The sequence below is a fragment of the Pteropus alecto genome, unplaced genomic scaffold (genome assembly GCF_000325575.1).
Source record: "Pteropus alecto unplaced genomic scaffold, ASM32557v1 scaffold8, whole genome shotgun sequence".
Taxonomy (NCBI): domain Eukaryota; kingdom Metazoa; phylum Chordata; class Mammalia; order Chiroptera; family Pteropodidae; genus Pteropus; species Pteropus alecto.
In genome coordinates, this window is record NW_006494609.1 from 15,829,208 (window position 1) to 15,840,591 (window position 11,384).

An 11,384-nucleotide genomic window follows, 5' to 3' on the forward strand; every position below is an offset into this window, starting at 1 on the left:
TTCCCTATATAGCTTCCATTTGTGTTCTAATAGACACATACATATTTGTATTTTTTCAAAGAATGATTTACACTGGAATAAGCCATTTGAAACCATTTATATTTGCCTATTGAGAAAAAAAATAAACTTCAAAAGGATGAGGGTTGGAGCTTTTTAATTATGATGATTGGTAATGAATGAAACAAAGCAGAAATCTCATAACTTAGCTAGTGTGAATGAGTCCAGAGTGACCCAACTCTTTCCTACCTCATCAGGAAGGCCCGCTTTCTGGGCAGGGGAACCGTGCACTCACACAGGGCCCCGCACTCAGAAGGGCTCCAGGCTCGGTTGTCGCCATCTTGAAATTCTTAATGCTTTTTGAAAGGGAAGCCCTATGTTTTTATTTTTGCACTGAGCCCTGCGAATTGCCTAGCAGGAATAAGTTTACACCATCACCTCTCATGTCATGAGACATCGAGATTAAAGGGAGAGGTTCTGGTTAATTCCTTTTCTGCAAGTGTCCTGAGCCTTAGCTGGTTCAGGGGCCACCACCTGCACATGCCCATGAATCACCTGGACATTTGATTAAAAAGCAGATTCTGGCTCAGCATGAATGGGATGGGGCCAAAGACGCTATATTTCTAGCAAGTTCTCAGGTGATGCCAGTGCTCCTGGTCCATTCTAAGCAGTGAATAGGTGAGTCCTACTCAAATTGTGACATGGGCACTTGCACGGTCTCACAAACTCAGTCTGCGACAAGATGAGTATCGAAACAGAAAAAAGTTTGGCAATACGATGAGTGATTTATGTCTGAACATGTTTTTCCATTGCATTTTTCTGATTATTTTTTATTATAAAAATCAGTCCACGATGAATTCGAATTTAAAAAAATATTTGTAGACGATCTTTCCCACAGGTTCTACTTTAGATAAGAAATTGTACTTTAGATGAAAATTAGTCTGAAACCCCTTTTGTTTAACTCTTTCCTGTTAAAGTCAGTCCATAATGTCTGAAGGACTTTGTCTTGGTAACTCCAGTCCAATAAGCTTTGTGGGTCCTGCAGCCATGTGCTCTTGGTTCTGAGCATCTCAGTGTCCCATAGTCCATCTGGCACCTCCTGGCTTACCAAGCCAGTGAAACACAGGACAGATATTGTCCTCGTTTCACAGATGGGAAAAATAGGGTACAGAGAGCAGACATGCTGTGCGCAGGATCTCAGCTACTCACCATGCCGGCCAGCCTGAGAAGCCACGTCTCTGTCCGCTGCCTAGGGTTGCCCAGATCAAACGAGGTAGTAGGTGTTGGGCTCTCCAGGACAGGACCAGGTTCATGGGCATGTGACCTATGCAGTCACAGAGCCCATGCTTAGAAGGTCCCACACTTGGAAGGGTCCTTTGGTGGTTTTAATGCTCTATTGTAGCCATCTTGAAATTTATAAACGTTTTGAGCATGGGGTTGTACATTTTCATTTGGCACTGGGTCCCACAAATCACATAGCCGGCCCAGGTCCCTGTGAGGACCATCCCCTGCACTGCCTGCATCTGAGGCTACTGGATGACACCCCTGGGTTGGGGGGACACCACACCTTCCTTTCTGGTCCTCAACATCACCTCGTCCAGCGCAGCATTAATTACTGGCAGCTGGATTGAACCCAAACTTTCTAAAGCACACCTCCAGGCACCCCTGTCAGGGGCAGGGCACATGGGGGAAGACACTGAAGAGCCCATGGAGCTGGGCAACTTGTTCTGCTCTTATAAAAACCAATAAAAAAAATTTTTTTGATTAGTCAATGAAGGGAAACTGACATTTATCACAAGCCTTTTACTCAACACTGTTAGCCATCTTCTATATAATCTTCACAAGCAGCTGGAGGGAGGTACGCCTCCACTGTCTTCCAGAAGAGGAAACTTGACCCCAGAGAGGCGAAGAAACTTGCCCAAGGTCGCACAGCAAGCAAGAGCGAAGCTGAGACCAGAACCGCACGACGTGGTTCCGATGCAGCCAGAGCACCCATTCCTCCAGCACCCAAACTCCTTCACAGCAGCTCTTGAAGGAAGTGAGTCCACACTGAGGAACGTTTTCACTCGCGGTCCCAAGAACCTCCTGCTGAGCGCACACCTGTCTGTGGACACTTCACTGAAATGACGACAGAAGCCCAGGCTGGGACCGTGGCGAAGGAGACCAGTGTGGGATCAGGTTTCCGCTCACACTGACCGACATATTGCCACCCAGTCTTTCTCATGAAGAAGCCTTGAGGACACCACACTTGATTTTCAGAGGAAGTAAATAACTCCAAAAGGGAGAAGTGAGAAATAAATCACAGCCTCAGCCCCAAGTCGTTATGGGACATCTTTTCCACCAAGCACACTATACGAAGAAGTGTAAGATACAGTCCATTGTCCTTGAGGCAAAAGAAGAATGAAAAGATTATCAATTACAGTACCTCTCAATGGTGGGCACTTGAGGTTTCTTAGGCAGTAATTCATTTTTCCTTGAGAGGTAAGTAGGCTACTACCTCCAGGCCTTCACTCACACTGTCACCTCCCCTTAGGACACCCTTCCTTATTTATACCTGTCAAAATCCTACTCGAGAAAACCTCCAAAGAGCAGTGGCTTAAACATGGTAGGATTTTACTTCTCTCTCACATGAAGGTGCTCAGTTCAGGCTGGTGTGGCACTCCACGGTGCTGGTGGCTCCGGCTCCTTATTATTGCTCTGTCTTCCTCGGGATATAGCCTCTGCCACAAAGCCTAAAATGGCCACCTCCCTTCATCCTGACTGCAGCCTCGTGAGACATCTTGAGTCAGACCCAACTAGTTAAGCTGTTCCCAAAATCCTTATCCCAGAAACTGTGCAAGAGAAAAAAAATAAAAAGAAGCTTATTGTTGTTTAAAGTTGTTAAATTTGGTGGGTAATTTACTATGCAGCAATGGATAAATAATATATCACGTATATAGGTTTTGGCCCATTTATTCAACCGAGCTGAGCCCCTGGACACACACGGAGGAATCAGACGTGGTTAAAGATTGCCTACCATAACACAAAGAGCTCCCGGAGGGACGGGGCAGAAGTCATGTTGTATGTGTCCTTGCCCTTAGAACTCTTTCCTCACCTTCACACACAGTAGGCTCACAGTGCCTGGCACATGGTAGGAGCTCTGCTTCCCAGAGAACAGCTTCAACCTCCTGGCTGGCCTTCTGGTAGATGAGCCAACTTGAAGATGATGAGCTGCTAATGTACAATTACCTGGCTTCTTGTCAAAAATGTGGATTTGTTCCCCAGAGGTCACTGCTTCAGTCTCTTTCCATTCTCTCATTCCATGTGCTGCCAAGAGGAAGGATATGATAACCAGGCAAGTGAGTCTTTCCCTGAGCCAGCTGCCTTTCCCTTGCCTGCAGCCAGGCCAGTATTAACGGTTGAGTCCTTCGCCACTCACCAATGGCTGCCTTTTCCTGTGCGCCTCCTTGTTCGTCCTTCATTTTGGGGGAGGGAGCAAAGAAAATGATCTTGAAGAATGATTCCCTCGAGTCGAATCTTTCTGAACCATATTGTCAGAGCAACTTGAATTATACCTATAACTCAAGGCCTTGTTTTCTTGAATTATAAAATATGCAATACTCTACTATAAATTCTACATAGCCAATTGATTTGCACACAATGCTTTTTTGCAAAACACTTGTATCTATAACCGACTTATGGTTGCAATTAATGAACAATAAGAATGTCATAGATTAACACATTTTGTTTACACGAATGGGTGCAACCAAAACAAAATAATAAAGACATTAGTCAGAACTTTACCCACTCATCGAGGACATGAATGACTTCTCTGCAGAATCGGACAAGAGTTTTTGAAAACCAGAAAAATATTTGCTTAACTTTTTGTGCTTTTCATAACAATGACCAAAGATATCACACACTTTTAAAAACAGTTTTTTTCAAGTATATTGACATACAATAAATATACATTCTTAAAGTTTGCAATTTGATTAATCCTAATATATGTAAATATCCATGAAACCATAACCACAATCAAGATAATGAGTATATCAATCAACCCCAAAGGTTTCCTCATGTATGGCCTTGTTTTTCCGGTCATTTCTAGGCATACATAGTGGACACTGTTGGTTATCTACCCAACATCCCTTCTATTCTTCCTTTTCAACAGAATCTTAATTTTGATTAAGTGTCAACCCCCCAATCTGAGTGGGGAAAGGTCACCTCCAAGCCCAGGACCAAGTGTGGATCCTAATTAAACTAAGCCAGTCGGAGCATGACATGCTCCTGGTGACTGGGCCAGGCGTGTGACCTAAGTTGGCCAATCACACTACGTAGACTTCTGTTCCATGCTTTGGAGAGAAGCTTTTCTCCTTTCTTGTGGGATGGACCAGAGAGCATGATTCCAATCGCCACTGGAAGCTGTCTGGGAACCACAGGAGAACTAGCCTGAGTGTGAAGTCAGCACTGAGGATGTCCGAGCAGAGAGGACCAACCTGAGTGACTGATAGCAGCTGAGTCCCTGATGGTTTTGCACCTGGGGCTGCCCCCATAGGCAGCTTCTAAGGTGGCTCCCAATGATCCCTGCCTCCTAGTCTTCACACCTTCAATCCCTTCCCCTTGAGTATAGACAGGACCTGTGACTTGTTTCTGATAGGACAGGGCAAGGCTGATGGGATGTCGCTTCTATGATTAGATTACATAAGGTTGTAACTTCTGTCTTGCTAGCTGATCTCTCAATCGACTTCTCAGCTTGCACACTTTGGTGAAGTAGCGGCCTTATTGGAGATTTCCATATGGCCAAGCACTGAAGATGGCCTCTGGCCAGCAGCCAGCACAAAACTGAGGGTCCTCAAGGGACTGAATCCTGCCACCTGCCATGTGAGTTTGAACGTGGATCCTTCTCTAGCTGAGCCTTCGGAAGTGACCCAGCCCTCACCAACCACTTGATTGCAGCCTGTTGCAAAGGCAACCATCGAAATTGTGCCAATACTCCAAACCCATAGACGCTAGAAGATAATAAATATGTTGTTTTAAGCCACTAAATCTGGGGGTAATTTGTTGCATAGCAACAGATAACTGAAGCACTAGGTTTCAAGTTATACAAGACAATCCAGTTCCCTTGTAGTCCATCCACTCGGAGTCAGAGTTTTCTGTCGTTTACACCTAAGAGGATCCTCCTGTGGCATGTCTCATCCCACGAGCATGAAATCTCCTAAAAGATGGGACTCACATAACCTCCCAGGGCCTCACTGGGGTCATAACTCGGTGGACTGGGAATTAAGGATGTTCTTGACCTTGATTTTAGCTCATCTTCTGACAACACAAAGCAGAGACAATCCTCACCGTGGCTCAGAACTCAGAAATGGAAGAGACTTTCTCTTTGGTTCCAAGTTGTTTTTATTTAGCCAACAAGAGCTTATTAAGTGCCTGCTGTTTGCAGAGTCCTCCACTGGGTATTGGTGGGAGGAATAAAGGAAAAAATTTAAAAGGAGGATGTATATTCTGCTCCCAAGGAGCCTGCAATCATGCTAAGGATAATGGAAGTATGAGAACAGGATAGTGTCTAGAAATATGTGACGAGTGCAGGTTAAGAGGGCACTGTAGTTGGGAGCAGACAGGCTTCTGGAATGGACCTTGAGTCAGAAGAACAAATGCAGCTGGCTTTCTGGGCAGGAGAGAGGTTCCCTGAGAAAGATCTTGGAAGCCTTGGGTTTCCGCTACAGGAATGGGCGGGGCTGGTCCAGGGGCAGTGGGACACCCGATAAGAAGCTTCCTGATAATTCAGGTTGGGGGCTGCTGTGGAAGCTTTGTGGGGTGTCTCCTCAGCTCATGAGCGCCCCCCCCCCACACACACCTGTCTCTCTGAGATTGCCTACTCCTCATGGCCAAGATTATCCTTCTAGAAAATTAGGAACTGAGGCCGAGACACGCAAACTTCACGTTTGGGGCTGGTCTGTCTGCAGAGACAAGGGAAGAAAGATAGAGATGTGAAGAAAGGTTGGTGAGGGAGAATCCCAGAGAGCGGAGCTGAAGGCAGCCTACGTGGTTCCAGGGAAGAGACTCCGCATTGATGCTTTAGAAATCTGAGACTGTCCTATAGAAATCCAGCTTTTCAGATTTGTTGTTGTTTTGTTTTTCTTGTAAGGCCTGTATGCCCAGGTCCTCATTCAGCTGGGCAGTTGCCGGTGAGAGCTGAGACAGGCTGTGGCTTTCTCCAGAGCCTGGTTCCCAGGTCACCCCAGCCCTGACCCAGCCGGTGCAGACATTTTGTTTCCCCACTGACCCCTGAAGATACTGATTGCTTTTGCAGTAATAAAGCTCCCTCCCACCCCCTCTTTTTAAAGATTTCTCCAAAGTAACAGGAAATGGAGACACGTGGACTTTGGGGGGTCAGAAGAAGATGGAAAAAACTGCAGAAAGGGCTGTTTTCTATATCTACTTCTGCAAACCAAACTATCCCAAACAGCAACCATTTTATTCTATTTCATGGTTTTACCAGTCAGGAATTCAGGCAGGGCCTGGCTAGTGATTCTCTTGCTCCATGTGACATTGAAAGAGGTATTTAGCTAGCAGATGGATTGGTCTAAAAGAGCCAAGATGGCTTCGCTTGCATGTCTGGTGCCTTGGCTGATTTGCCCAAGGTTCTCAGCCAGAGGCTGAGTAGGATATGAGCCTAGTTGGTCTGATTCCATAGCTTTGCCCTCCTGCAACTCCCCTCACCCCTTCTCCATATCCCAGGAAACTGACCCATAGGGACCCCACACCCATAGAGACTGACCAATGGGCTCCCACACTTTCTGGATCCAGCTGACTTTGGTGCTTGGAGGGCCCAGGGCAAAAAATTGGAGGGAGGGAGGAGAGCCAAAACATTTATTTTCCTGGTTATCTCCCTCGGGGTCACCATGAGCTGGCTATGTCCCCGAATGGGGGTTCCTGCCTTGCTCCTAAGCCCTAGTGGTCTTTCTACAGGACAGGACTCTGCTTCTGGGTCTGGTAACCACTCTCCGTGTTTGAGCTAAGGAAGGTAACAGGTCTGAGGGTAAAAGCACCCTGCCTTGTACTTCCGCATCTGCACATTTATTAAACTCTTCTCAAATTATCCTAATCAGAAATGCCGTTTGTTTCCTGTGAGATCTGACTGCTACCTGAAGGACCTTAGTCATAGTACAAATAAGAGCTAATGCGTATTGAATACTTGCTGTATGCCGGGCTCTGTTCTAAGCCCTTTCCCTGCATTAGCTCATGCAGCATTCACAGGCACCCTGTGAGGCAGGCACTATGAATATCCCATCTCACAGATGAGGAAACTGAGGCACAGAGAGGTGAAGTAAGCTTGCCTAAGGTTACGCAGCCTACGCAGCCATGAAGTGGCAGAGCTGGGATTCGAACCCCGGTGACTTTACTCAAGCCCCTGCTCTCATCAAATACTCTACATAGTAGGGGAATTTCTGTCGCAAAAACACGCTGTTTCCCCGAAGGCTCTTCTCTAACTCAGAGCATTTCTGTGGGGGAGGGGCGGGGAGGTTGAAAAGCAAGCCTGTGCTGTGAGACTTTTCAATAATTGTCCCCAGAAACTCCAGGGAGGCTAGGAGTCGACCTCATAAAAGTGACCTTCCCCTGAAAATTCCCACACTCCTCCTCACCTGTGTGGAGGGAGGAGGCAGCTGAGGAGCATGTGGACCCCAAGAGGACCCCAGACATGCAAACCAGCCTCTTATGCTTTGGGGCAATAAGCTGAAGAGTTTACCTTTCCATTCCTGTGGTCCCGCAACCATGGACATTCTCCGGACCCAGCAAGGAATGGAATATGGAGAGAGGGGCTGCAGTTAAGGAGAGCCTGAGCCTTTCGGTGACAACTAACAGCTGACTCAGATTGTGTCTGAGTTTTTAAAAAAAGAAAAGAAAAAAGGACTGTATTAGTTCTTGTAACTGAGATGTCTAATGGTGCAGCCAGCTTGAAGCATATCAGAATCTAGGCCTCAAAGGCTGTCACCAGGGCAGTCTCTCTCTGTATTCCTTTATTCCATCTTGACTTTCTTCTTGAGTACAATTTTACCACATGGTGGTCCTGCTAGCTATTGGGCTGCCCCAAGTTTATGCTGTCCCAGCTTAATGCCAGCTTGGAGTAGGGGGAAGATCACTGCCATCAAAAAGCCCCAGAGAAGGATCTTACTGGTCCAGCTTGGGTCCTATGCTCATCCATAAACCAATTGCTGTGCCCAGTAAGTGTAGGGCTCTGATTGGCCAGACCAGAATCATGTGTTCCCTCTCAAATAGGAGCAAGGGGTTGTTATCTCCACCTGAACTCAACTGGGGAGGAGTGCTCCATAAAGGAACATTGGCGATTGGGGTATTATTATCAACAAAGAAAGACAAGGGTAGAGGGAAGGAGCTTGCAGACCCAAATAGCAGTTACTTCCCAACAGGAGTCCTGAGAGAAGAGGCAGGTATGAGGACTTGGGAGTGAAATGGGGGACCCCGGAAGGGGGCTGAGGGCAAACTTGGCAGAGGCTACAACCAAGAGGGCCTGCTCGGATTTCTGGAATCTTGACAACCTCCCCTTCGGTCAGTTACTACTGTGGGGGAAGAAGAAACTTTCCTCTATCCTCCTAGGTTCTTTTGGTGGGTCTAATAATTAAATCTACAGGAGACAGATTTACAAGAGAAAATAACCAAATTTAATTACATACTTACGCATGGGAACCCCACGTGCACAAGAGTCAGAGACTCTGCACGTATGGGAGGTTCAGAGACAGAAAGGGAAAATGTGGTATATATGACATTCTGAGCCAAGGATAACCTTGGGGCTTCAAAGAGAAGAAAGTCATTGCAGGACGATAAGAAGAGTAGATATTCAGTAATTAGATGTTTGCCCTGTACTATGGAGAGATCAAAAAAGTTATCTCTAATAATCTCTTATTACGGGCAAGGCTTCTAATTTAAATTCTTCTAGGTAGTTTGGGGAGGGGTGGCCGAAGTTTCTCTTGAGCCCACAGGGTCTCAGTTGTCTTTTGCTCAAAATAATCACATACCAGAGAGGTACACCATTGGCGACTCGTTCTGAGCCCCTACACTAGCCGTAGGGTCATGCTGGGGCTTCCTTTCATGTTCTCGCCTGAAGAATTCTGTCTTCACAGAGCAGGTGAGCAGTGGGCCTTGTGGAGGCCTCTGTGGGGACATGGTGAGAGCCTTGGTGCTGGTCACAAGGAACCCAGGCTCTGAAAGGTTTGTCCTGAGTTTCTCAGCAGTGGCCCAGGGAGCTGAAGAAAACTCTCTTTTGGGGAGAACGTGGAAGAGTGGGGTTACTCACAATCCAGATCAGCCTCGAAAGGCCTGAAAGACTGTCTATCCAGGTGCGATAGTTGGACAGACCTTGTCTCTGAAGCCTGGGGAGGCCTGGGAGTGTCCAATGGGCTTGTTTTAGCAACAGCAAAGGGCTAATAATGGCAACCTGCAGCAGGCGCCACATTTGTACTCATCGCTTTTGCAGATGAGCGAGCTGAATTCCTAGGAGGTAACTTGTCTGAAGCTACTCAGCTGGAAGTTCCCTGGGGTTGGATTTGAATACAATTCTGTGCTCATAGCCTGTGTTTCTAAGCAGGGAGCTACAGTCCTCTCCAGGGAGATGTGGAGATGATTCCCATCCAGGGAGGGAAGAGTTTAGCCTCTGGAGGAAATGAAAGGTCGATGAGGCATGGTTATAAACTAATGAGGGGGCCTTCAGAAATCTGAGTTAAGCAGGAAGTGGGGTGGCTGGAGCAGTCAGGGTGGCCTCTCAGAGGCAACATTTTTTAAATAATAGTTTGCGATATAATTCCCATAACATACAATTCACCCACTTAAAGTGTACAATTCAACATTTTCAGTATAGTCCCAAAGTTGTGCAACCATCACCACAATCAATGTTAGAACATTGACTTCTCCCCCGAAAGAAACCCCGCAATCAGCAGCAGCTGTTCCTCATCCTCCCCTCTTCCCCCGGCCTTTAGCAAACACCAGTTTACTTTCTGTGTCCATAGATGTGCCTACTCTGAACATTTTATATAAATAGAATCCTACAATACGTGGTCATCTGTGACTGGCTTTTTTCACTTAGCGTGATGTTTTCCCAGTTCATTCACATTGTAGCATGTATCAGTACGTCATTCATTTTTATGGCCTAACAATGTTCCATTATATGGATATACCACATTTCGTTCATCGCTTCATGACTCGATGGACATTTGGGTTGTTTCCACTTTTTGACGATTAGGAATAATAATGCTACAATCACTCATGTACAAGGTATTAGGAATAATACTGCTAAAATCACTCATGTACAAGGTATCGTGTGAACCTATGTGTTCCTTTCTTTGGGGCGTACACCTAGGAGTAGAATTGCTGGGTCATGCGGTAACTCCATGTTTTACCTTTTGAGGAACTGCCAGATCGTTTTCCAAAGTGGCTGCACCACGGGACATTCCCACCAGGAGGCTGCGCTTTTAATGTGTGTCCAGATGGGGATTCTTTTCTAATTTCTGCCAGGTCAGTTCGGCGGAAAGGTTAGGAAAGGCGGGGAGGAGGGTGGGAGGAGAGAGCAGCAGGGGAGGGAGGACTCGTGAGGGTCCTGCCTGCACCTCAACTTACTGTGTGGCCTCAGAGAGTCACCTCCTCTCTTCACATCTTACAGTTTTCTTATCTATAAAATGAAGGCACTAGACCGGAATGTCTCCACGGGGGACCATTTGGGCTCCCAGAGACATTTAGTAATGGCTGGAGAAATGTTTAGTTATTACAAGGAGAGGATGATGCTACTGGTATCCAGAGGTTTGAGGCCAGGGATGCTGCTAATATCCTACAACGCACAGGACAGCTCCGACAACGAAGCATTATCTGGCCCCAAATGTCAGTAGCTGAGAAACTTGGCATTAGGTGGAGAGACTCCATAGTGTCCAGTCCTGCCCAGTCAATGGGAAATGCTCTGAGGGCAGCCCAGGCTCAGGAGGCATTTTCGAGTGCCCAGGCACTTAGAAAGGGGGTCTCCCGGTCCCACCGGGGTTGCCGTGGACTTTGTATTTGTGCGAGTTGACTGGCCTTCTCCCTCTGCTTCCATCTGGTTGTGGTACCCAGGATAGGTGAATTAGGTGCCTGGCTTGGCAGATGAACAGACTGTCTTGAGAGGTAGTGAGTTCCTCATCAGTGGAGACATCCAAGAGGAGGCAACGTGGCCACCTGTCAGGAACGTGGAGGAGGCGCCCGCTTCTGGTCTGGGGCTGCCCATGGGCGGGAGGCAAGGCTCTGCCTCCCTGTCCCGCGAGTGTCCTGCGCAGAGCTCTTGACCTCCCCACCTGCGGGTCGCGGTCACGGCCACGGCGGGCGAGAGCTGGGAGCGCCTGCCTTCCACCGCGACGCTTCTTCGCCGAGGT

At 47.2% G+C, this 11,384-nt stretch overlaps 1 long non-coding RNA gene across 1 annotated transcript in view; it reads right to left on the minus strand.

Moving 5' to 3' along the window:
• Positions 1–2,603: 2,603 nt before the first annotated feature.
• Positions 2,604–11,384, minus strand: part of LOC112473641 — a 9,767-nt gene continuing 986 nt past the window's right edge. Inside the window, exons 2-3 of the long non-coding RNA XR_003044078.1 lie at positions 3,092–3,452; positions 2,604–2,828 (exon numbers count right to left, since the gene is read on the minus strand). This is a non-coding gene — a long non-coding RNA (uncharacterized LOC112473641). The remainder of the gene's footprint in view (positions 2,829–3,091; positions 3,453–11,384) is intronic.